The following is a 24936-nucleotide window of genomic DNA, read 5'->3' on the forward strand; positions in this document are numbered from 1 at the left end:
AATCATAACATCTATACCCTTTTTTATTTTCACCATATCCAAAAAATACACATTCAATTGCTTTGGGAGATAACTTATCCCTTTTATGTAGTAGAACAAAACATTTGTAACCAAAAATACGAAGTCGATTAAAATCGGGTGAAAACTTAAAGAGTTTCTCATAGGGAGAAGCATTTTTTAACTTAGAAGAGGGCATTCTATTGATTAGATAGGTTGAGGTAAGAACGGCTTCCGCCCAAAATTTTTTTGGAATATTTCTAGACACAAGCAATGTTCTAGCGGTTTCTATAATGTGCCTATGTTTCCTTTCCGCTAGGCCATTTTGTTGAGGAGTCCTAGGACATGACTTTTGATGACAAATGTCATTTTGTCTTAAATAGTTTTGGAATTCGTGAGATAAGTATTCACCACCGGAATCGGATCTTAAAATAGATATGTTACTTTGAAATTGATTTTGAACCTTTTTATGAAAATCTTTAAAGAAAGTAAATACTTCCGACTTATGACTAAGGAAATAAATCCAAACATACCGAGTAAAGTCATCAACAAACGTAACATAATATGAATAACCCCCTTTAGACATAACTGGAGAAGGACCCCAAACATCCGAATGCACCAATTCAAAAGGCCTTGATGAGAAAAAAGATCTAGTTGGAAAAGGAATAGACTTCATTTTTCCAAAAATGCAATCTTTGCAATTAATTTCTTTTTCCTTACAAAATTTGTTTCCAAAAGGAAAGAGATACATTTTGGAATAACTTGGATGACCAAGTCTTTTATGCCAAGTTTCCATATTTTTTTCTTGGACATAAGAACAAAAAAAGTTTGTAGGGAGATCAAGATGGTCCATATAATAGAGGTCTCCCTTTCTATGGCCTTGCCCAATCCGCTTCCCGGACCGGAGATCCTGCACAAAGCAACCATTAGATGAGAAAGATATTTCACATCCATGGTCGGCAATTTGAGAAACCGAAAAAAGGTTTAAATTTAATTTGGGAACAACTCTTACTTTTGGAACACAAAAATTTTGAGAATCTTTAAAAGAGCCAATACTTGAAATTTTCAAAAAAGTTCCATCGGCCGTTGAGACACAAGAGTCCTTTGAATTGATGCAAACATCACTAAGTGCATTCTCATGAGGGGTCATATGAAAAGAAGCTCCGGAATCAAGGATCCAAGAATACGTACCCGGAGGAAACTTTAAGCATTTGTTGGAGAGCCATAGATATTTGTCCAAGAGTTTCTTTAATGTCATTGTTTTTGCCTTCATCTTCTTTGGAGGTGGTTTCTTCAAGAGAGGCTACTTTAGGCTTGAAGGCTCCCATAAGCTTTGGACAAACGGGTCTAATGTGACCCGGCTCATTGCAATAATGACAAACAATCATTTTTCTTCCTCCATTGTAGTTCCCTTGTTTCCCAAAATGAGGAGGCTTATAGGTTCTAACATTGTTACCCGGTTTGGATACGGCAAGGACTTCATCAACATGCTTACTCATGCCAAGCCTTGTCTCCTCTTGAGTGATTTCGGCAATAGCATCCTCAATAGGAGGAAAAATAGATCTATGGAGAAGTGAGGATCTCACTTGCTCAAATTCGGGGCGTAGCCCAAAAAGAAATTGAAACAATCGCTCTTGTTCCATTTGTTTTTGTCTTAAATCAACATCTTCCATAGAAACCCACTTTGGCTCTAAAAGAGCCAATTCATCCCATAGTGGGTTAAGGGCACTATAGTAGTCTTGAATGCTAGAATCACCTTACTTGGTGGTTCTAACTTTTTCTTGCAAGAAGTATGCTCTTGCAAAATCCTTTTGGGTATACATACCCCTCATAAAGGACCAAGCCTCATTGGCTCGACGAAATTTAGCTATATTAGCACATACCTTAAGCTCCACATTGTTCATAAACCACGCAAGGATTTTTGCGTGATTGCTTTCCCAATCTTCTACTTCCTTTTGATGATTTTCAATGGCCTTGAGACGAGCATCTCCCTCAAGAGCTTTTTCTTGATCTTCTTCCATTTTTGTGAGCATAAGCTTCGGTTCCGGAACGGTCCCCATGACATAACCCCAAAGCTTCTTCCTTTTGAGATTATTCTCCATTGCCGATGCCCACATCATATAGTTCTTTCCATTGAGTTTGAAAGAAAGATCAATCTTTGTCTCCATGATGTTGCCAAGAAGTGAGAAGATGTCCACCAAAATAAGAGATACACGAACCACACCTTTCCTTCAAGAATCGAGTGGCTCTGATACCATGTAATGAGATATTGCGGAAATATAAAGAGTGCATACAAGCACATACAACAATGAATAAAAGAGAAAATATCACAAGTCCACGAAGGGACAATACAAGCACAAGCCTTTAAGAAGGCAACAATATACAAAGCCTCTTATTGAAAAGAGAGAGGAGCTCTCAAAGATGAAAATACACAAGGGGATCACCCCTATTTATACAAGAGAAGGAGGAGGAAAAAGGAGGGCCAAAGGGCCTCAAAAGGAGAGCCAAAAGGGGGCTCCCATAGAGTCGTTGGGAGCCCCCAACGGTCACATTTGTGACCGTTGGGGGCTCCAACGACTTCTATGTTGGAGCCCCTTTTGGTCCTCAAAAATAATAAAAAAATAAATAAAAAAATAAATAATAAAAATTATATTTGATCAAAAAGGAAAAAATAGTTGTTTTCTAAAACAACTGTGAAATTACAAAAATACCCCTATCGGGTATTGATGTAATAAACAGAATATATATATATATATAATAGGTACATTTTAACACCCCCCCCTCAAACTTTACGGGGAAATGACGAAAAGTTTGCCGAGAAGAAACATGAACCGAGGAGCTGGAAGAGCTTTAGTGAAGAAGTCTGCCAACTGATATTCTGAAGTGACATATGGCAGAGCAATAGTTCCTCGTAAAAATTCGTCACGAACATAGTGGCAATCCATTTCGATATGCTTCGTACGTTCATGAAAAGTATGATTGCTTGCGATATAGATGGCACTCTTATTGTCGCAACACAGCTTGGAGGCTTCAGTAATATCAACTCCCATATCTTTAAGCAAACTGCGAAGCCATACAAGTTCCATTGTTGTGGTTGCCATTGCCCGGTACTCAGCTTCAGTGGATGATAGTGAAACTTTCTGCTGCTTCTTGCATCGCCAGGCAATCAATGAGTCCCCTAAAAAGACACAAAAACCAGTAGTTGAGACTCGATCATTGGGATTACCTCCCCAATCTGCATCAGTATAAGCAAGAAGATTCAAAGGGGAAGAGGAGGATAGAAATAGCCCTTTATATGATGGTATTCCGAATGTAGCGAATGATTCGGAGAACCGCACTCATATGCACGGTTGTAGGATCATGCTGAAATTGACTGACTGAGTGAACCGCATGAGTGATATCTGGTCTGGTGATGGTTAAATATGTAAGAGACCCAATGAGTTGTCGGTACGGTGTAGGATCTTCCAGAAGAACCCCATCTTCTAACCGTAACTTGGCATTAATAACCTCGGGAGTCTCTACCTTCTTATCATCAGAAATCTCAGACTTAGAACATATATCTGCAGCAAGCTTCATCTGTGACAAAATATATCCTCTAGGAGAATATGCAACCTCAATTCCAAGAAAATATCTGAGAAAACCTAAATCAGACATATCAAAATTATCTTTTAACATATTTTTAACATTAATAATACTACTTTGATCATTTCCAGTGATAATCATATCATCAACATAAAGCAACAAAATTATGATACTAGAACCTGCATTTTTAACAAAAAGAGCAGTGTCAGTATAACAAGAATGAAATCCTAATTTTATCATGATATCACTAAAACGATCATACCAAGCCTTAGGAGCTTGTTTAAGACCATATAATGCCTTTAAAAGCCGAAGTGTTTGACCTTGCTTAATATTTATTCCGGGTGGTGGATCCATATAAACTTCTTCACTTAAACTTCCATTTAAAAAAGCATTTTTTACGTCAAGTTGATAAATAGGCCATTTTTTGGTTGATGCGACAGCTATTAAGGTTCTAACACTTGTCATACGAGCTACACGGGGGCGAATGTTTCTTCGTAATCAATACCATATTCTTGGGAGTATCCCTTAGCAACCAATCTTGCTTTATATCGTTCCAACGAGCCATCGCTTTTAGTTTTAACTTTGAAGACCCAACGACAACCAATAGGTTTTTTGTGTGAGGGTAGATCAACTACTTCCCAAGTATTGGCCTTTTTTAAAGCATTTAGTTCAACTTGCATTGCTTCAACCCAATGAGGTATAGATTTAGCTTGATTATAGTGGGTTGGTTCAAAATAAGAGTGTAGAGTTATCAAACATGCCCGATAGTTGGGAGTTAAAGAGTCATAGGAGACAAACCTATTTGGGGGTATTGATATTCTAGAAGAATGCCTAACTTGTGGTTCCTCAATGGATTCGGAAATTTGAGAGTATTTTTCGAGGGCACTAATAGGTTTTTCTTGATTTCTTCTTGAGTAAACATTTATATTGGCATTGCTATCATGAACATTTGTATTTGAATTATTATCATTTGAGAGTGTTATGTCAAGAGGGGATACCTCGTGAGTGTCATCTATGTTTTCAAGAGAATCTTCTTGTATGTCATCAATAAGATCATATAAGAATACATAATCAATTTCATTTGTCTCTTCTATTTTATCAAAACCGTTTTCTTCTTCGAGAAATGTTACATCTTTTGAAACATATAGTTTATCATTCTTAAAATCATAACATCTATACCCTTTTTTATTTTCACCATATCCAAAAAATACACATTCAATTGCTTTGGGAGATAACTTATCCCTTTTATGTAGTAGAACAAAACATTTGTAACCAAAAATACGAAGTCGATTAAAATCGGGTGAAAACTTAAAGAGTTTCTCATAGGGAGAAGCATTTTTTAACTTAGAAGAGGGCATTCTATTGATTAGATAGGTTGAGGTAAGAACGGCTTCCGCCCAAAATTTTTTTGGAATATTTCTAGACACAAGCAATGTTCTAGCGGTTTCTATAATGTGCCTATGTTTCCTTTCCGCTAGGCCATTTTGTTGAGGAGTCCTAGGACATGACTTTTGATGACAAATGTCATTTTGTCTTAAATAGTTTTGGAATTCGTGAGATAAGTATTCACCACCGGAATCGGATCTTAAAATAGATATGTTACTTTGAAATTGATTTTGAACCTTTTTATGAAAATCTTTAAAGAAAGTAAATACTTCCGACTTATGACTAAGGAAATAAATCCAAACATACCGAGTAAAGTCATCAACAAACGTAACATAATATGAATAACCCCCTTTAGACATAACTGGAGAAGGACCCCAAACATCCGAATGCACCAATTCAAAAGGCCTTGATGAGAAAAAAGATCTAGTTGGAAAAGGAATAGACTTCATTTTTCCAAAAATGCAATCTTTGCAATTAATTTCTTTTTCCTTACAAAATTTGTTTCCAAAAGGAAAGAGATACATTTTGGAATAACTTGGATGACCAAGTCTTTTATGCCAAGTTTCCATATTTTTTTCTTGGACATAAGAACAAAAAAAGTTTGTAGGGAGATCAAGATGGTCCATATAATAGAGGTCTCCCTTTCTATGGCCTTGCCCAATCCGCTTCCCGGACCGGAGATCCTGCACAAAGCAACCATTAGATGAGAAAGATATTTCACATCCATGGTCGGCAATTTGAGAAACCGAAAAAAGGTTTAAATTTAATTTGGGAACAACTCTTACTTTTGGAACACAAAAATTTTGAGAATCTTTAAAAGAGCCAATACTTGAAATTTTCAAAAAAGTTCCATCGGCCGTTGAGACACAAGAGTCCTTTGAATTGATGCAAACATCACTAAGTGCATTCTCATGAGGGGTCATATGAAAAGAAGCTCCGGAATCAAGGATCCAAGAATACGTACCCGGAGGAAACTTTAAGCATTTGTTGGAGAGCCATAGATATTTGTCCAAGAGTTTCTTTAATGTCATTGTTTTTGCCTTCATCTTCTTTGGAGGTGGTTTCTTCAAGAGAGGCTACTTTAGGCTTGAAGGCTCCCATAAGCTTTGGACAAACGGGTCTAATGTGACCCGGCTCATTGCAATAATGACAAACAATCATTTTTCTTCCTCCATTGTAGTTCCCTTGTTTCCCAAAATGAGGAGGCTTATAGGTTCTAACATTGTTACCCGGTTTGGATACGGCAAGGACTTCATCAACATGCTTACTCATGCCAAGCCTTGTCTCCTCTTGAGTGATTTCGGCAATAGCATCCTCAATAGGAGGAAAAATAGATCTATGGAGAAGTGAGGATCTCACTTGCTCAAATTCGGGGCGTAGCCCAAAAAGAAATTGAAACAATCGCTCTTGTTCCATTTGTTTTTGTCTTAAATCAACATCTTCCATAGAAACCCACTTTGGCTCTAAAAGAGCCAATTCATCCCATAGTGGGTTAAGGGCACTATAGTAGTCTTGAATGCTAGAATCACCTTACTTGGTGGTTCTAACTTTTTCTTGCAAGAAGTATGCTCTTGCAAAATCCTTTTGGGTATACATACCCCTCATAAAGGACCAAGCCTCATTGGCTCGACGAAATTTAGCTATATTAGCACATACCTTAAGCTCCACATTGTTCATAAACCACGCAAGGATTTTTGCGTGATTGCTTTCCCAATCTTCTACTTCCTTTTGATGATTTTCAATGGCCTTGAGACGAGCATCTCCCTCAAGAGCTTTTTCTTGATCTTCTTCCATTTTTGTGAGCATAAGCTTCGGTTCCGGAACGGTCCCCATGACATAACCCCAAAGCTTCTTCCTTTTGAGATTATTCTCCATTGCCGATGCCCACATCATATAGTTCTTTCCATTGAGTTTGAAAGAAAGATCAATCTTTGTCTCCATGATGTTGCCAAGAAGTGAGAAGATGTCCACCAAAATAAGAGATACACGAACCACACCTTTCCTTCAAGAATCGAGTGGCTCTGATACCATGTAATGAGATATTGCGGAAATATAAAGAGTGCATACAAGCACATACAACAATGAATAAAAGAGAAAATATCACAAGTCCACGAAGGGACAATACAAGCACAAGCCTTTAAGAAGGCAACAATATACAAAGCCTCTTATTGAAAAGAGAGAGGAGCTCTCAAAGATGAAAATACACAAGGGGATCACCCCTATTTATACAAGAGAAGGAGGAGGAAAAAGGAGGGCCAAAGGGCCTCAAAAGGAGAGCCAAAAGGGGGCTCCCATAGAGTCGTTGGGAGCCCCCAACGGTCACATTTGTGACCGTTGGGGGCTCCAACGACTTCTATGTTGGAGCCCCTTTTGGTCCTCAAAAATAATAAAAAAAGAAATAAAAAAATAAATAATAAAAATTACATTTGATCAAAAAGGAAAAAATAGTTGTTTTCTAAAACAACTGTGAAATTACAAAAATACCCCTATCGGGTATTGATGTAATAAACAGAATATATATATATATATATAATAGGTACATTTTAACACCCCCCCCTCAAACTTTACGGGGAAATGACGAAAAGTTTGCCGAGAAGAAACATGAACCGAGGAGCTGGAAGAGCTTTAGTGAAGAAGTCTGCCAACTGATATTCTGAAGTGACATATGGCAGAGCAATAGTTCCTCGTAAAAATTCGTCACGAACATAGTGGCAATCCATTTCGATATGCTTCGTACGTTCATGAAAAGTATGATTGCTTGCGATATAGATGGCACTCTTATTGTCGCAACACAGCTTGGAGGCTTCAGTAATATCAACTCCCATATCTTTAAGCAAACTGCGAAGCCATACAAGTTCCATTGTTGTGGTTGCCATTGCCCGGTACTCAGCTTCAGTGGATGATAGTGAAACTTTCTGCTGCTTCTTGCATCGCCAGGCAATCAATGAGTCCCCTAAAAAGACACAAAAACCAGTAGTTGAGACTCGATCATTGGGATTACCTCCCCAATCTGCATCAGTATAAGCAAGAAGATTCAAAGGGGAAGAGGAGGATAGAAATAGCCCTTTATATGATGGTATTCCGAATGTAGCGAATGATTCGGAGAACCGCACTCATATGCACGGTTGTAGGATCATGCTGAAATTGACTGACTGAGTGAACCGCATGAGTGATATCTGGTCTGGTGATGGTTAAATATGTAAGAGACCCAATGAGTTGTCGGTACGGTGTAGGATCTTCCAGAAGAACCCCATCTTCTAACCGTAACTTGGCATTAATAACCTCGGGAGTCTCTACCTTCTTATCATCAGAAATCTCAGACTTAGAACATATATCTGCAGCAAGCTTCATCTGTGACAAAATATATCCTCTAGGAGAATATGCAACCTCAATTCCAAGAAAATATCTGAGAAAACCTAAATCAGACATATCAAAATTATCTTTTAACATATTTTTAACATTAATAATACTACTTTGATCATTTCCAGTGATAATCATATCATCAACATAAAGCAACAAAATTATGATACTAGAACCTGCATTTTTAACAAAAAGAGCAGTGTCAGTATAACAAGAATGAAATCCTAATTTTATCATGATATCACTAAAACGATCATACCAAGCCTTAGGAGCTTGTTTAAGACCATATAATGCCTTTAAAAGCCGAAGTGTTTGACCTTGCTTAATATTTATTCCGGGTGGTGGATCCATATAAACTTCTTCACTTAAACTTCCATTTAAAAAAGCATTTTTTACGTCAAGTTGATAAATAGGCCATTTTTTGGTTGATGCGACAGCTATTAAGGTTCTAACACTTGTCATACGAGCTACACGGGGGCGAATGTTTCTTCGTAATCAATACCATATTCTTGGGAGTATCCCTTAGCAACCAATCTTGCTTTATATCGTTCCAACGAGCCATCGCTTTTAGTTTTAACTTTGAAGACCCAACGACAACCAATAGGTTTTTTGTGTGAGGGTAGATCAACTACTTCCCAAGTATTGGCCTTTTTTAAAGCATTTAGTTCAACTTGCATTGCTTCAACCCAATGAGGTATAGATTTAGCTTGATTATAGTGGGTTGGTTCAAAATAAGAGTGTAGAGTTATCAAACATGCCCGATAGTTGGGAGTTAAAGAGTCATAGGAGACAAACCTATTTGGGGGTATTGATATTCTAGAAGAATGCCTAACTTGTGGTTCCTCAATGGATTCGGAAATTTGAGAGTATTTTTCGAGGGCACTAATAGGTTTTTCTTGATTTCTTCTTGAGTAAACATTTATATTGGCATTGCTATCATGAACATTTGTATTTGAATTATTATCATTTGAGAGTGTTATGTCAAGAGGGGATACCTCGTGAGTGTCATCTATGTTTTCAAGAGAATCTTCTTGTATGTCATCAATAAGATCATATAAGAATACATAATCAATTTCATTTGTCTCTTCTATTTTATCAAAACCGTTTTCTTCTTCGAGAAATGTTACATCTTTTGAAACATATAGTTTATCATTCTTAAAATCATAACATCTATACCCTTTTTTATTTTCACCATATCCAAAAAATACACATTCAATTGCTTTGGGAGATAACTTATCCCTTTTATGTAGTAGAACAAAACATTTGTAACCAAAAATACGAAGTCGATTAAAATCGGGTGAAAACTTAAAGAGTTTCTCATAGGGAGAAGCATTTTTTAACTTAGAAGAGGGCATTCTATTGATTAGATAGGTTGAGGTAAGAACGGCTTCCGCCCAAAATTTTTTTGGAATATTTCTAGACACAAGCAATGTTCTAGCGGTTTCTATAATGTGCCTATGTTTCCTTTCCGCTAGGCCATTTTGTTGAGGAGTCCTAGGACATGACTTTTGATGACAAATGTCATTTTGTCTTAAATAGTTTTGGAATTCGTGAGATAAGTATTCACCACCGGAATCGGATCTTAAAATAGATATGTTACTTTGAAATTGATTTTGAACCTTTTTATGAAAATCTTTAAAGAAAGTAAATACTTCCGACTTATGACTAAGGAAATAAATCCAAACATACCGAGTAAAGTCATCAACAAACGTAACATAATATGAATAACCCCCTTTAGACATAACTGGAGAAGGACCCCAAACATCCGAATGCACCAATTCAAAAGGCCTTGATGAGAAAAAAGATCTAGTTGGAAAAGGAATAGACTTCATTTTTCCAAAAATGCAATCTTTGCAATTAATTTCTTTTTCCTTACAAAATTTGTTTCCAAAAGGAAAGAGATACATTTTGGAATAACTTGGATGACCAAGTCTTTTATGCCAAGTTTCCATATTTTTTTCTTGGACATAAGAACAAAAAAAGTTTGTAGGGAGATCAAGATGGTCCATATAATAGAGGTCTCCCTTTCTATGGCCTTGCCCAATCCGCTTCCCGGACCGGAGATCCTGCACAAAGCAACCATTAGATGAGAAAGATATTTCACATCCATGGTCGGCAATTTGAGAAACCGAAAAAAGGTTTAAATTTAATTTGGGAACAACTCTTACTTTTGGAACACAAAAATTTTGAGAATCTTTAAAAGAGCCAATACTTGAAATTTTCAAAAAAGTTCCATCGGCCGTTGAGACACAAGAGTCCTTTGAATTGATGCAAACATCACTAAGTGCATTCTCATGAGGGGTCATATGAAAAGAAGCTCCGGAATCAAGGATCCAAGAATACGTACCCGGAGGAAACTTTAAGCATTTGTTGGAGAGCCATAGATATTTGTCCAAGAGTTTCTTTAATGTCATTGTTTTTGCCTTCATCTTCTTTGGAGGTGGTTTCTTCAAGAGAGGCTACTTTAGGCTTGAAGGCTCCCATAAGCTTTGGACAAACGGGTCTAATGTGACCCGGCTCATTGCAATAATGACAAACAATCATTTTTCTTCCTCCATTGTAGTTCCCTTGTTTCCCAAAATGAGGAGGCTTATAGGTTCTAACATTGTTACCCGGTTTGGATACGGCAAGGACTTCATCAACATGCTTACTCATGCCAAGCCTTGTCTCCTCTTGAGTGATTTCGGCAATAGCATCCTCAATAGGAGGAAAAATAGATCTATGGAGAAGTGAGGATCTCACTTGCTCAAATTCGGGGCGTAGCCCAAAAAGAAATTGAAACAATCGCTCTTGTTCCATTTGTTTTTGTCTTAAATCAACATCTTCCATAGAAACCCACTTTGGCTCTAAAAGAGCCAATTCATCCCATAGTGGGTTAAGGGCACTATAGTAGTCTTGAATGCTAGAATCACCTTACTTGGTGGTTCTAACTTTTTCTTGCAAGAAGTATGCTCTTGCAAAATCCTTTTGGGTATACATACCCCTCATAAAGGACCAAGCCTCATTGGCTCGACGAAATTTAGCTATATTAGCACATACCTTAAGCTCCACATTGTTCATAAACCACGCAAGGATTTTTGCGTGATTGCTTTCCCAATCTTCTACTTCCTTTTGATGATTTTCAATGGCCTTGAGACGAGCATCTCCCTCAAGAGCTTTTTCTTGATCTTCTTCCATTTTTGTGAGCATAAGCTTCGGTTCCGGAACGGTCCCCATGACATAACCCCAAAGCTTCTTCCTTTTGAGATTATTCTCCATTGCCGATGCCCACATCATATAGTTCTTTCCATTGAGTTTGAAAGAAAGATCAATCTTTGTCTCCATGATGTTGCCAAGAAGTGAGAAGATGTCCACCAAAATAAGAGATACACGAACCACACCTTTCCTTCAAGAATCGAGTGGCTCTGATACCATGTAATGAGATATTGCGGAAATATAAAGAGTGCATACAAGCACATACAACAATGAATAAAAGAGAAAATATCACAAGTCCACGAAGGGACAATACAAGCACAAGCCTTTAAGAAGGCAACAATATACAAAGCCTCTTATTGAAAAGAGAGAGGAGCTCTCAAAGATGAAAATACACAAGGGGATCACCCCTATTTATACAAGAGAAGGAGGAGGAAAAAGGAGGGCCAAAGGGCCTCAAAAGGAGAGCCAAAAGGGGGCTCCCATAGAGTCGTTGGGAGCCCCCAACGGTCACATTTGTGACCGTTGGGGGCTCCAACGACTTCTATGTTGGAGCCCCTTTTGGTCCTCAAAAATAATAAAAAAAGAAATAAAAAAATAAATAATAAAAATTACATTTGATCAAAAAGGAAAAAATAGTTGTTTTCTAAAACAACTGTGAAATTACAAAAATACCCCTATCGGGTATTGATGTAATAAACAAAATATATATATATATATATATATATATATATATATATATATGTATATATATATAATAGGTACATTTTAACAAAAACAACATCCAATGTCGGGGACACCATGGAAAACAGCATCCACTGACGCCACTTTTTTGGTATATCAAAACAACAACAGCTGTGTCAAACACACCACCCCTAGGCAAAGTGGCGGATTCTCCCTAAAATCGTGGCTAGGAAAAGAAACCTCAATATCGAGTTCAGAGAACAAAAATAAAGCACACGAAGTTTTTGTATCATTATAGTCTCCCCAAGACCGGATCTCTAAGATCCCCATTCTCCAAATGAAAGAACCAGAACGTATATTACATTGTTCTTATTCATTATCATTTTATTAAAAGCCAATTATAGAGTTTCGCAATTCAGCATGCAAAAACAAGGCAAAAGCTCGCATCTACCCCTACGAAAACCATCACGGGACTCCCGCTCGTGGAAACACATAGAATAGTGCAAATAAAAATAAATGTGAATTTTGCGATGCATTTAAACAATTAAAGTAAGAGCAACCAAAACTCAAGGCTCTCCAGGCCTGTGATGATTCAATTAGACCATCGATGCATCATACGCAAAAACCATAACTTGCAATGTATGCAATGAGGTCAAAATGCTTCCAAATGCATATTTATATATGTCAATTCAACCATGTGCATATGTCACATTCATATGCATGTGCTCACCATTCATGTGCATGTGCCTTTATGAAATCATTCCACATACATGCATTCTCTCATGAATTATCTCAATTGGGACAAGTAAACAACTCATGTATTTATGTACATGCGAAACACACATCAATGCATGTATGCACATGCATTTGAAACAAACTTCATATAGTATGGTGCTTAAGCACATTACATCAAATCAAAGCATATAAATAATTCCAAATCTTGGCATGTCTCGATAACCAAAATATATGTACACCACACATCCTGGAAAGCTATATGCACATTCAGAAATGCAAACATGTATCATGTGTATGCCACAAAAATATTTATAAGTACAAGAAAAATATCATTCTTTCCTTGATTCACCTCTAGCAAAACATGCATACAAGTATATAAGCATGTGAGTGCAATAACAATAAACTTTTATGATCCATGTTTTCAATAAATGCACATGTTCATACATTCACATGCGTAGAACAAAAAACTAAATCTTTAACACATGTAAACCAGGGGATAACATGAACACTTTTTATATGAGAATCTATATATAGCCATATGCAATTTGTTGAGTCAATGAACTTGAAAACAATTTTGCAAACCTAATCACCACCTAAGCATTGATCTTAAATGTGCTAAAAAAAATCAGTTTCATAAGAATCGATCAAGTCATTCAAACTATATCCAGCATGAACCCAATTTCAAGAACAGAAAACGCAGATTAAGGTATATATATACAAGCATAAATCTTGATCATAACAAACAGAAATAAATCTCGATCATAACCCAATATGAGTCCGTTTTTGTATAAAAACCTCATACACAAATTATTTTTTTATGTGTAAAGAACCGAAAACACCCATATAAAAGAAGATCTATGAATCCTCATCCATGTAATCTAGAGTGAACACATAGAATCACTCTTTAACCATAGATTTTCACTAAATATTGCATGGAAATCGAATCAGTATTTGATTTCTCACATGATTCAAAAGAAAGAACTCGTACCTCGGAACCGATGCGGGGGCGAGTGTGCTCTGTTGCGCAAACCTGCGAAAGTGTGAAAACTTATAAGGTTGTAGCCATACTAAAGAACAAAAAGGGACAGGGGTACAACCCCTGTCTACCTAACAATAATTAGTGAAGGGATAGGGGTGTAGCCCCTGCCCGCCATACTACCGTTAACCCTAAGAAGGGGGCAGTGGCAGGGCCTGCCCTGCCGACAGAGAGTATGAGTGGCAGATGTGCTCCCACCAATTTTGTTTAGTACTACGAATTTTCAGCCATTCACTAGGATTTCCAGGAGACAGTAACTGACTGTGAACCTATGATTAAGAGAAAGAACATCAACTCCATGAAATTTTTGGGATGAAGGCCACAAAAAAAAATCTGTTATATATAGGTAGTTTGTATATACAGGTATAGGTTCAGCCATACATAAGTGTATGCGCAGGGGGTTCTTCCAGTTTACTGACTCAGTTCTGTACTTTGCAGGATACCACAAGGATGTATGTTACCATTCACTACGCACATGCTTCATAACACACAGTGAAAATCAGAGTACCCCTACATTTATAAATCAGTTACATGGATATTACAGACTATCTACCGCTGCTTGCACATTAAGTTATCATATGCAAATCATATAAAACTACAGGAGTTCCACGTACAACTAATAGAAATAACTCAGTTAAAATGGACATCCATTGATCTATACAGCTACAGTTTGGCACCTTGATTTTTCATATGCGTATCACAAAAAAAAAAACGGTTTACATATACGCATGGCAGAACTTAATCGGATAGACTGAATATCACAACACCAAAAAAACTAAAATTTCTTCCATGCTAAATCATGTACGCATAACCAACAATTTTGTTTCTGTGAATAATGAAAGGTTTAATACCCGTACCCAACCACAGGTTAGGGTTCAGTCTACAGACCTCACCCAAAAGCCGACTATCTGATCAAGATGAACTTGGAACAAAAAAAATAACAGTGGAACTGCCATGCTAAGTTTCCCCCATGATTACCTGCCGAAATCCCCAAATCTGCTGATTTGCGGTTTCGGACAACCCACACCCCATACGAGACCCATGCTATACCCGAAAGAGCAAGTACAGGGTTCCTACCTTTTTCGGCAAGAGGAGGAGGAGTTGACTGCCGCGGGTGGAAGGTCGCCAGCTCTGGTTATGGCGATGGTGGCTGCCGCCGCAAAGGGTTTGAGAGGGATGGAGAAAGGTTGGGAGAGACATAAAGAAGGAGAACGAGAGGGGGAGGAGATGAGATTCGGGACCCCCATTGGTCATGCGCTGACCTTGTTGTTGTTAAGGCCTCTGTTGGAGCTGTTGCGGTGGTTATTGTTGCTGCCCTCCCTGAGCCGCTAGCTTGTTTGGATAGAAAGGAGTGATGTGCCCTGGTTGCTGGCACTGAAAGCAAACCCCCTTAAACATAGGGCAAAAACTCGGTTGATGGCTCTTGCCGCATTTGCGACACACTGGCGGGGCCCTTCCCTGCTGCCTCTGATGTTGGGGTCGACCCTGCTGTCGCCCATCATGGGTCCGTTGTTTCTTGCCACCTTTTACCTTTCCGCCCACCGGTGGGTTCTTCCTCGTACCGCTCGAAGAACCATCTTCGTTGCCACCTCCTTTCTTAAAGGTAGCCCTGAACTTCTCCCAATCCTTGGTCAGAACGGTAGCCGACTCGATCGCATCGGCCAAAGTAGTAGGTCGACTCGTCAGGATGCGAGTCCGCAACCCATCCTTCAATCTGTGCACATACTTCGCCGCCCTCGCCTTCTCACTCTTGAAGAGGTTCGGACAGTACCTCTCGAGGTTCAGAAATCTAGTAGTGTAGTTCACCAGACTCATGATCCCCTGAGTCAAATCGAGGAACTCTCATTGCATTTGTTCCTCGGCGTAAGAGGGAAAGTAGGCATCCAAAAACTCTTCTTTGAACATCTCCCAGAGAATCTCGTCCCAGTCAGCGAACTTCACCCTTCACAGGGTGTCCCACTACTTTTTAGCATCACCCTTCAGACGGTACGTGTCAAAAGGTGTCTTCCTGCCCTCGGGGACAGGTAGGACGTCGAACACCCGCTCCAACTCCTCGACCCAGCTCTCTGCTGCCTCTGGGTCGGCCTTTCCTGAAAAGGTAGGCGGGTCCAACTTTAGAAACCTTTCGAAGGAAACGTCACCCACGTTTGAAGCAATATCGACAGGAGGGTCCTGTGCGGTTGCCTGCGCAGCAGCCTGTGCCGCTTGGGCCGCTTGCGCAGCCTGTGCCGCCTGTATGGCCTGAGCTACTTGCATCGCCTGTGTTGTCTGTGTCGCCTGAGCCGTCATGCTCTCGGTTAGGGTATGAATGGCTTCCATCATAAAATCTCTCTGCTCCTGTCAGTTTGCGGGAGCAGCAGTAGAGAACAAATCACCTCTACGTGAATACGACATCTACAACGCACATACAACAACTACGCCTTCATCCAAAAACAATTGGGGTCGGCGATATGAACCAACAAAGAAAATCATTCCGGGTCTTCCACATGAATCCTTCTACAACGCACATACGTTTCACAAAATTAGACCCTCTCTGATTCTACCCTCCTTGGGGTCGATCCCGTACAAATACATTTAAAGATCACATACGATTACTAGTGTATTCTATAATGAAGTTTACTCATACATACAATCAAGCATACTAAATGTCAATGCTTAAATGAAAGTATTTCAATAACCTTACCAGTGAAGACGACTGATCAGGAGTCCGAGGCACGACTTGCTGACCCTTCAGGACAGGGCTCACTTACCAAAATTAAAACTTATTGCAAAAAGGATAATAAAAGTGTAAGATATTGTGGTGGCTCTAATACCAAACCTGTAACGACCCCAACTCACACCCCTTAGAAAATGCAGATTTTTTTTTTAAAACCATTGCGAAAACCATCTTAGAAACCCAGAGGCCTTTACAGTTTCATTCCCAATTGGATGACACGACCAACTACAAGAGAAACTTACACCTATCGTCCAAACCAAACCAATCCTTTATTAAAATACTGAAAAATAAGTCTAAAGACAATTGCATAAAAGAGTTATTCAGAGTGCAGTAACAACTAAATAAACGAAAAGAAAACAAAAGTAGTCATGATGTCCATCTGTAATCTGTCTAGCAAGTGTTTGACATTTGTGACCTTCCCAGACGCCAATCGCTTCAGCTCCTGCGAAAAACCATAAAAAGAGGGGGTCAAAAATCCGAAGAATTCTGCGTAGAAATTCCTCTAATGAAAATAAGTGAGCATAAAGAACACAGGTACAATTTTATGTCATTTTTCAGAGGAATGCACTTATGACAATTATCTAATCCAATTTAAGCATTCATGCAACATTTATTAAGTATACAAGAACTTTAATCAACAGCAGAAATTTCAATTTAAGTAAGCAAGGTATTTCACATACATTAAAAATTAACCACCACTCATCCAACACATATAGCATTTAAGGAAAGAAGTAAAACATGCATGTCCTAATACATAGCAGGATTATGCATGATTTATATGTCATGTATGAACACCTTATTATCTTTTGTTAAAGTTTCACTTTCCATTTGCATGCCCTATTAAATGGATACAATTTAGGTTCCTCTTTTTAATTACCATCACTCACGGATACACCCAACGGGTACAATCCCCGAGGTCAAGTTAGTTTCCCAGGGTAACTTAGCACACACATTTGTATTTTATTACTGGGTTCCAAACTTAGCCCTCGACCGAATCACCTTCGGAACATTAGACCTTCACATCTAATGTCGGAGACACAAGAGACACCCCACGCCCACAAGTGTCACTTCCTTGGTACCATAAACAACAATTGTGTCAAAACACACCACCCCCAGGTAAAGTGACAGACTCTCCCTAAAACCGTAGTCAGGAGAAAGAACCTCAATATCGGGTTCAGGAAACAAAAATAAAGCACACGGAGTTTTTGTATCCTCACAGTCTCCCCAAAATCGGATCTCTAAGATCTTCATTCTCCAGATGGAAGATCTCAGAACATAAGTTATATTGTTCTTATTCTTATATATTTTTTTTTAAAGTCGATTCTTTAAGTTTGCAACACCATATGCAAAAGTAAAGTAAAAACCTGCATCCTCCCTTGTGGGGACCCTTACGGGACTCCAGCCCATAAGAACAACAGGAACAGTGTAGTAGTGTGTCATACCAACTTGTGTGGTTCAAGTGATGCAATAAAACATATAAGAAAAACAACCAAGTTCACGACTCTCCGGGTCGGTGATGACCCATTAGGCTATCGATGCATCACACAACAAAACTAACATGGTGTTATATAACATCAAACTATTGTGCCAAATGCACGTGCACCCATACAAAACAGGGTCTATCATAAGCATGAAATTTTTCACCTCACATGCATTTTTGTCATGTGTATTTCCTACATCCATACACACGTATCTTTGTCAAGGCATACTCCATGGGGGGGGTGCATGTGAACAAAACTGTTTATTATGCATGTCCATGGTAAGTAAACCTTCAATCAGTTAGCATCTGCATACTTTTCTTGAAGAAGTGTATTCATATCAATGCATAGATACCTTAAGTAGATACTTAACAGTCAATGAAATGTTTTCTTTTCAATGAGATGATTTCTCTTTGGTGTACACATTTGATACATACACATACCCAATATTCAAACTTAATGTAAATGCATAATTTCAGCTAATGCGTGGATTCACCATCAGCAGGTAGATACTCAGCAATTATACATATGCCCTAACATCCCTAGATTTCCGATTTCACACCTGCTCCCAGTTTATTCATGTAGTTAACACTACATTTGAACATTGAATCATACAGACTTACTTAGTTATAGGCATTTGAAAATTTTGTTCCAGCATGCACATAGCTGAAACCCTACCATTCGTCAAAGTCCAGAAGCATACAGATACAACACCTGCTACAAGACATATTTCTTTATTTATTTATAGTTTTAGTTTATCATTTTTTTTTCATTTCGGCCATATTGATAGAATGACTCAGATTTTCCATGCAAGAGGTTCATTTTCAAAGCCTCTAATATAAAATATAGCAACGAACATGATTCTGGGAAGATCAGCAAATGCAAATCCAAATCAGGAATTTATTGCGATAGGCAGACATGCTGTTTAGGATGTTCAGTGCTTGGAACATCTCTTCACCTTCTGTTGTGTGTCCAGTTTAATTCAATTCCACATAGCATGTTTGTATGCTATTACGATTGACATGTGTATTAAAACACGTGATAGTTTGAGTATTAAAAATTTAGAACATGCGCTAATGTAGGTATGGGGATGTACTCAGAACAGGAAATTATCTGAACAGTATAAGGTTAATATGGAAAAACAATCAGAACCTGCTAAAATCAGTATATTAAATCGATAGCATCTAAATATACTCAGACACCGGTTAAGCAATTTCATGTTCAAGGGAAATACACAGTCTTTATACAGGTTTACTAAGAATATCAAAAAAAAAAACTCAACAGATGACAATACTAAAAAAAAAAATTTATCCTGGCAGTCGGAACCACCAAATCGATCGATTTGGGGTTTCCGACAACCCTCATATCCTCCTTTAAGCGTAAAACTGAAAACCAGGTTCCGCTTTTTTTTCTTTCCCTTTTTTTTTGTTTGGGCATGACCCAGCCACCTAATCGGCTGAGCCTGCCGTGAAAATGATCCACCCTACCCCCCATCTGTTTCCCAGGGTTTCCATCCAAAGAAACACAACACAAAATCGAACTTGGGTTCGATTTCTCATTCATTTTCACAAGAGGGTACTCGTACCTCTGTCCGGCGTTAGATGGATGCTGCAACCGCGTGAGGATGATCCCGCCGACCCCGATTGCTCACTGTGAGGGGTTGATATCGTCGCCTCTGGTGACCCTGCTGTCAAACAAGGGTTGTGTCCCCTTCACGTCGCGCGCACGTGAGAGAGAGAGAGAGAACGGGATTCGGGATCCCCTATTTGAAGAAGGGGAGCCCCCGAAAAGGAAGGAGGGGATAGGTTTTTCCCCCTTTCCCTTTGGCAGCCTCGCACGACCCCGCCTCCCCTGCTTCCATCGTGTTAGGGTTCTTTCAGAACCCTAACCACCTCCTCCCCTTTGTTTTTATCGGGCAGACCCATCCTTTTTACTAACCCTTTTTTTTGTTACACAGGGCGCAACCCGAGTCCGAATCCGAGACCCGATAACCAACCCCGAGTTGGGTTCACGTCTTACCCTTCTATATGGATCCACAAGTTGGATCCATGGGATCCTCGTATTAAGTTTATATATATATATATATATATATATATATATATATATATATATATATATATATTTATTTATTATTAATATTTTTATTATTATTTTTAGTATAAACGTGGATGACATCATTTTTACATGAATACCCCTTTATGGGTCCTAGATCCGAAATGTGGATCGCAGGCCCAAATTTGCAAATTTCAAAATATTTTATTATATATAAAAAAATATAATGGCGAAAACTTACGGTTTTTACAGTCGAATTTCGCACAACTATTGAAATCAAATGGTTTTAAAATGCAGTTTCGATAATTGAGAATTTGTACATCAGATTTGCAACTCATTATATTTATTGAAACAAAAAAGAAGTTTAGTATAACAGTTTTAGTAACTCAAGGTTTAATTAAAAGAGAATTTTTGAAAGACACTTTATACCAAATTTACCAATATGTCCTCAGGAGCAAAACGTCAGGGAAAGAGCTTCATCTTGATCTCATCACGTCATTGTGCCATCGCAAGCTGTATCACTTGTACACCACTTGCCCATGAATGGGTCAGTTTCACGAAAAACTGGTAGGTAAGCAAGAGAGTCAATATAGAACTTAAATAAGCAATTAAAACAAGTTATGAGTTATATTTAGCAGGTGTAATAGACTATGCAAATGAGTAAGCATTTCTAACATGAACATTTGAATATGCAAACAAATAAAAATTTACAAAAAATTGACGGCAAGTAACTACCTAACTCACAAGATGCAAGCAATTGCACAACAAACAGTTTATAAGTTGCACGCGGTAAGCAATCATACAACAATAGTTATATTAATCACAAGCTGTAAGCAATTAATAAGACAGGCAACTCCATTAGCCTTAGTTAAAACAGTTCACGGATTATGAGCTGTAAGCAGTCGCATTAATCTTAAAATGCAATCAGTTCGTAGATTACGAGTTGTAAGCAATCACATTGACAAGCTAGGATACTTCGACCAAGTAGTAAAGCATGTCACAGGTGTCATATTGCAACTAGCATAATGCTATTATCATAAGCATTTAAGTAGCATGAGCAGCCAGTTATTACTAACAAGGAACTAGTGTAATGCTACAACAAGCGTGTATAATTCGAGTAGAATACTGAACTAAACAAGCAAGTCATGTCACAGCGTGCATATCTCAATAATGTGAATAGTTTATCTTATGTTTTGATATTAGCTAGCTAGACAGGTACACGCAAGGCACGAAACGTAGAAACAGCCAAGACCAGTCTGGGTGTTTATTATGCTATGTGTTTTAGATAACCCGAATGGTTGACTGAGTCCGCTCCTAAGGAGATGGCCAGTGACCAAGAGAGTAAATCCCCAAAGGCATAGGTGGCTCGTGGATGCATCCAACTGTAAGCTACCATTTGTAGCCCATTTTCCCTAACTTCGATGACTGGGGAATCCGAGTCTTTTGCCTGTAACTGCCATTAAAAGACCTGTCCATCGAAGTTTTGTATCATCCATCCTCTCTCTTGACGAACCGTGTCGAACGAGCACGACGGGGGTTTCTTAACCGCCGCCCCGTTCTACATGCGCTGGTCTTTCGACCCACTCGAGCATCTTGTCTGTGAAGGCGAAACCATCACCATTATGTGAGTTATACGCACCATTGCATGTTCAAGGTAAACATGGACCTCTCATCCTACTCATCGTAATACGCAACGTACATGTTCAAAAGTACAACCAGGATGAGAGGGGAATGAATTTCTCATATGAAATCCCCCAACACATTTGCTTTGTAAAAGTACACAGTGTAAGCACTCGAATTCATATTTGTCATGCTCTGTTCCTTTAGACCGTCACGAGCCTTTTGCCTGTTAGGCGATCATCAACATTACATGATTACAATAAGGTGCCAAAACACGTTTCAAGGTTACCACAGACCTCTTATCCGATCATCGTAACACCAATGTGGCGTACATGTCCAAAGGTACGACCATACCTGTCAAAAGGTACGACTACGATAAAAAGGGAAAACGGTTTCTCAAAAGAAACCCCAACATTTATCTTTTATAAAAAAAGTAATACAATAATTACTCAGTTTGATATGATCAAGTCTTTTAATTTATATTAACAACAATGGCATATTGCACGATACGAGATTTTCCTCAAATCCCTCTTTTTAAAGTAACGATACAATATTGCATGAAGGAGATCGCTAAAGATCTTGCTTTCGCTCTCCAAAGACATGGAAATTTGGGAGACTTGCTAGGTATATTGCAACTCCCAAAACCTTCGAGCTTGCTTTTCAAGACTGCGCCCTCGATAAGTTGTAACCCTTTTCAGAGTTTCTGAATCATATCAAAATATCAAATTAGAGTTGTAAAACATTCTATTCGAAAGTGCTGACTTGGAAAACTTAGTTGCACTTTCGCAACCTGCGAGACTTCCAATCTTCGCTTTTGCAAAACGGTTCATTTGAAAACTGGATTCGCATAAAGAATCCTTTTAAAAGGAATTGTTGCGCATAAGCGCAACTCGTATCCTTCAAAAATTAGCGAAAATAGGATACATAAAAAGTTGTGTTTACTTGTATACCATAATTGTGAGCATGTGCACATTATAGCGTGATAGCAAAGTATAAGCAATACTCGATATGCAAAATCACACATTGAGCAAAGGATGCATAAGCAAAATGCACGAGGTACAAAACCGTACATCGATCAAATATCTAAGCAAGCAAGTAAATGTGCAAATAAGGCACGAGGTACGAAACCATACATCAGTCAAATATCTAAGCAAGCAAGTAAATGCGCAAAGCAGATAAGTACAGGAAGGAAATAAAGTACAACTAGGCATATTTAGCATGAATATTTTAATTATCTCAACTTAATTCAGTTCATCTACTGCCCTTTTGTGCAACTTTCCCCTACCTTGGGAAGTTGTGAGGTTGCGATCGCCTCTGAGCGTAGGTGATGACGGCTCGGGTCGCGTGGCACGAGCGAGCTCCGTTGTGCAAGCTGAGAAGGGGCCGACAAGGTTGGTGTCACCGGCAATGGCTCTGACGAGCTGCACGCCAGAGCTCGGAGGTCGATCAGAAGGGGAGAGCGGGTGAACACAGAGAGAGGGTGAGGATGGTGTTGGGGTCGCAGCCGCCCGCAGGGAGCCGGTGGTGTTCGGAGCACATCGGACGGGAGGGCTACTCGGACTAGCTCCGACGAATCAAGGGAGACGAGAGAGAGAAAAGGGTGATGGGGGAGAGGAAGAAGGAGTCGTGTGCCCTCTCTCCCCTCTGCACAGCCTCTTAAAGGACCCAGGGGGAGGCATGAATCAAGAAACCCCAGTAGGGTTTCCTTTTTTTTCAGGGCGAAAGGAGAGGAGGGAAACGAAGCGACTGTGGGGGGAGGAAAGAAAAAGGCGAGGGTTTAAACCCTCGCAATAACAGTTTATAACCCTAACGGGTTACGGGTCTGGGTCGGATCCGACCCGAGTCCGAAAGTTTTTTTTCCTGAAAAACTTCGGTTTTACACTTTGTATCTTGCCCATTAGTGGCTTCTTACTTGTGTGGTTGTGCACTCTTTATAGCCCCTTATGGCATCTCTTGTGCACTTGAAATTTCATTATATGATATCAAAGCTCTTTGGGTTCTTTTGATCTTGGAGGCTTTGTTCGTGGTGATCATGGATCGTGTGTTTGTGGTTAAAGTGTTTGGTGCTCTCTCTTCTTCTTTATCCATTTCTCTTGTTGTTTGTCATGGAGCATGAATTATCAAAGTCGAAGAAGGGGTTGAAAAGGCCCTTGAAGGAGATGATCACATTAAGGTTGTTGAGAAACTATACGAGGTAGTACCGTAATTATTTAATAGCTTGGGTATATCGTATTTCCTCATTATAGCTAAGGGTATTTTTGTACATGTTTATTTTTGTCTAATCTCTCTATTTAAGTGAGATTAGACCTAATGGAAATTAACGACTCTCTCTCTCTCTCTCTCTCTCTCTCTCTCTCTCTCTCTCTCTCTCTCTCTCTGATTTGCGTAAAACCCTAGTTGTCTTCAACATGGTACGCAGTTCTAAGCATCTGACTGTATCAACCCACCAGTGGATCGGTTTCAGCGTGCGCAGCATCTGACCTAATTTGTCGCCTTCTCATTGGGGTATCGAGTGTACAGCAGAAACACAGATTAGATGGTGATCGTTTACAACGTCTACAACTTGTGGAAGTTGAGTTAGTTGTGCGTGGAAGGAGCAGGCAAAACGATCGACCCAAACTGCAGTCTGGATCGGGTTTTTCATATGGTGATCCAACTGTGTTGGATCTGATTTCAAAGTGTGTCATGGTGGTCAAGTGGATGTTGAATAAGTCTACAGTTTTGAGCATGAACCAGAGGCATCTCTATCGTGTTGGATGTGTGGTCTTGGTACGCAGCATATCGTAGTCGTGGTATGCAGCCTATCGCAGTTGTGGTATGCAGCTGTCGTGGTATGCATCCTATCGCAGTCCTTTGTTGAGGTGGATGGTTAGGTAAAGTTTCATTCAAAATTATTTTTGAAAGTTTAGATCTAAACAGTTGTTGTGTTACAGCCGGCGGTTGTATATCTCGATTTCATCGGTGAAATCAAAACTTGATATAGTCAGTTTCATAGTTGGTTGTTGTTGTGTATCAGATCCGGACTTTCAGCAGGTTGTGTTCGGGTGTGATTGTACCTGCGTTTTGAATAAAGTCCATTATTTTATCCCATGGCTGAA

At 39.1% G+C, this 24936-nt stretch overlaps 1 protein-coding gene across 4 annotated transcripts in view; it reads right to left on the minus strand.

The window, feature by feature from the left end:
• LOC149816628 (uncharacterized) overlaps window positions 1–24936 on the minus strand; it is a 110008-nt gene that overhangs the window by 49777 nt on the left and 35295 nt on the right. The window contains exon 1 of one of the 4 annotated variants that reach the window (XM_089986794.1): window positions 13925–13965. The exons of 2 other annotated variants lie outside the window; for them this stretch is intronic. The gene's annotated coding sequence lies outside the window, so the exon portion shown is untranslated. Of the gene's footprint in view, window positions 1–13924; window positions 13966–24936 lie in introns of those variants that run through there. One more of the 4 variants, XM_089986791.1, reaches the window with a different exon arrangement.

Source organism: Nuphar pumila, chromosome 14, assembly GCF_984573655.1.
Source record: "Nuphar pumila chromosome 14, dmNupPumi1.hap1.1, whole genome shotgun sequence".
Classification (NCBI taxonomy): domain Eukaryota; kingdom Viridiplantae; phylum Streptophyta; class Magnoliopsida; order Nymphaeales; family Nymphaeaceae; genus Nuphar; species Nuphar pumila.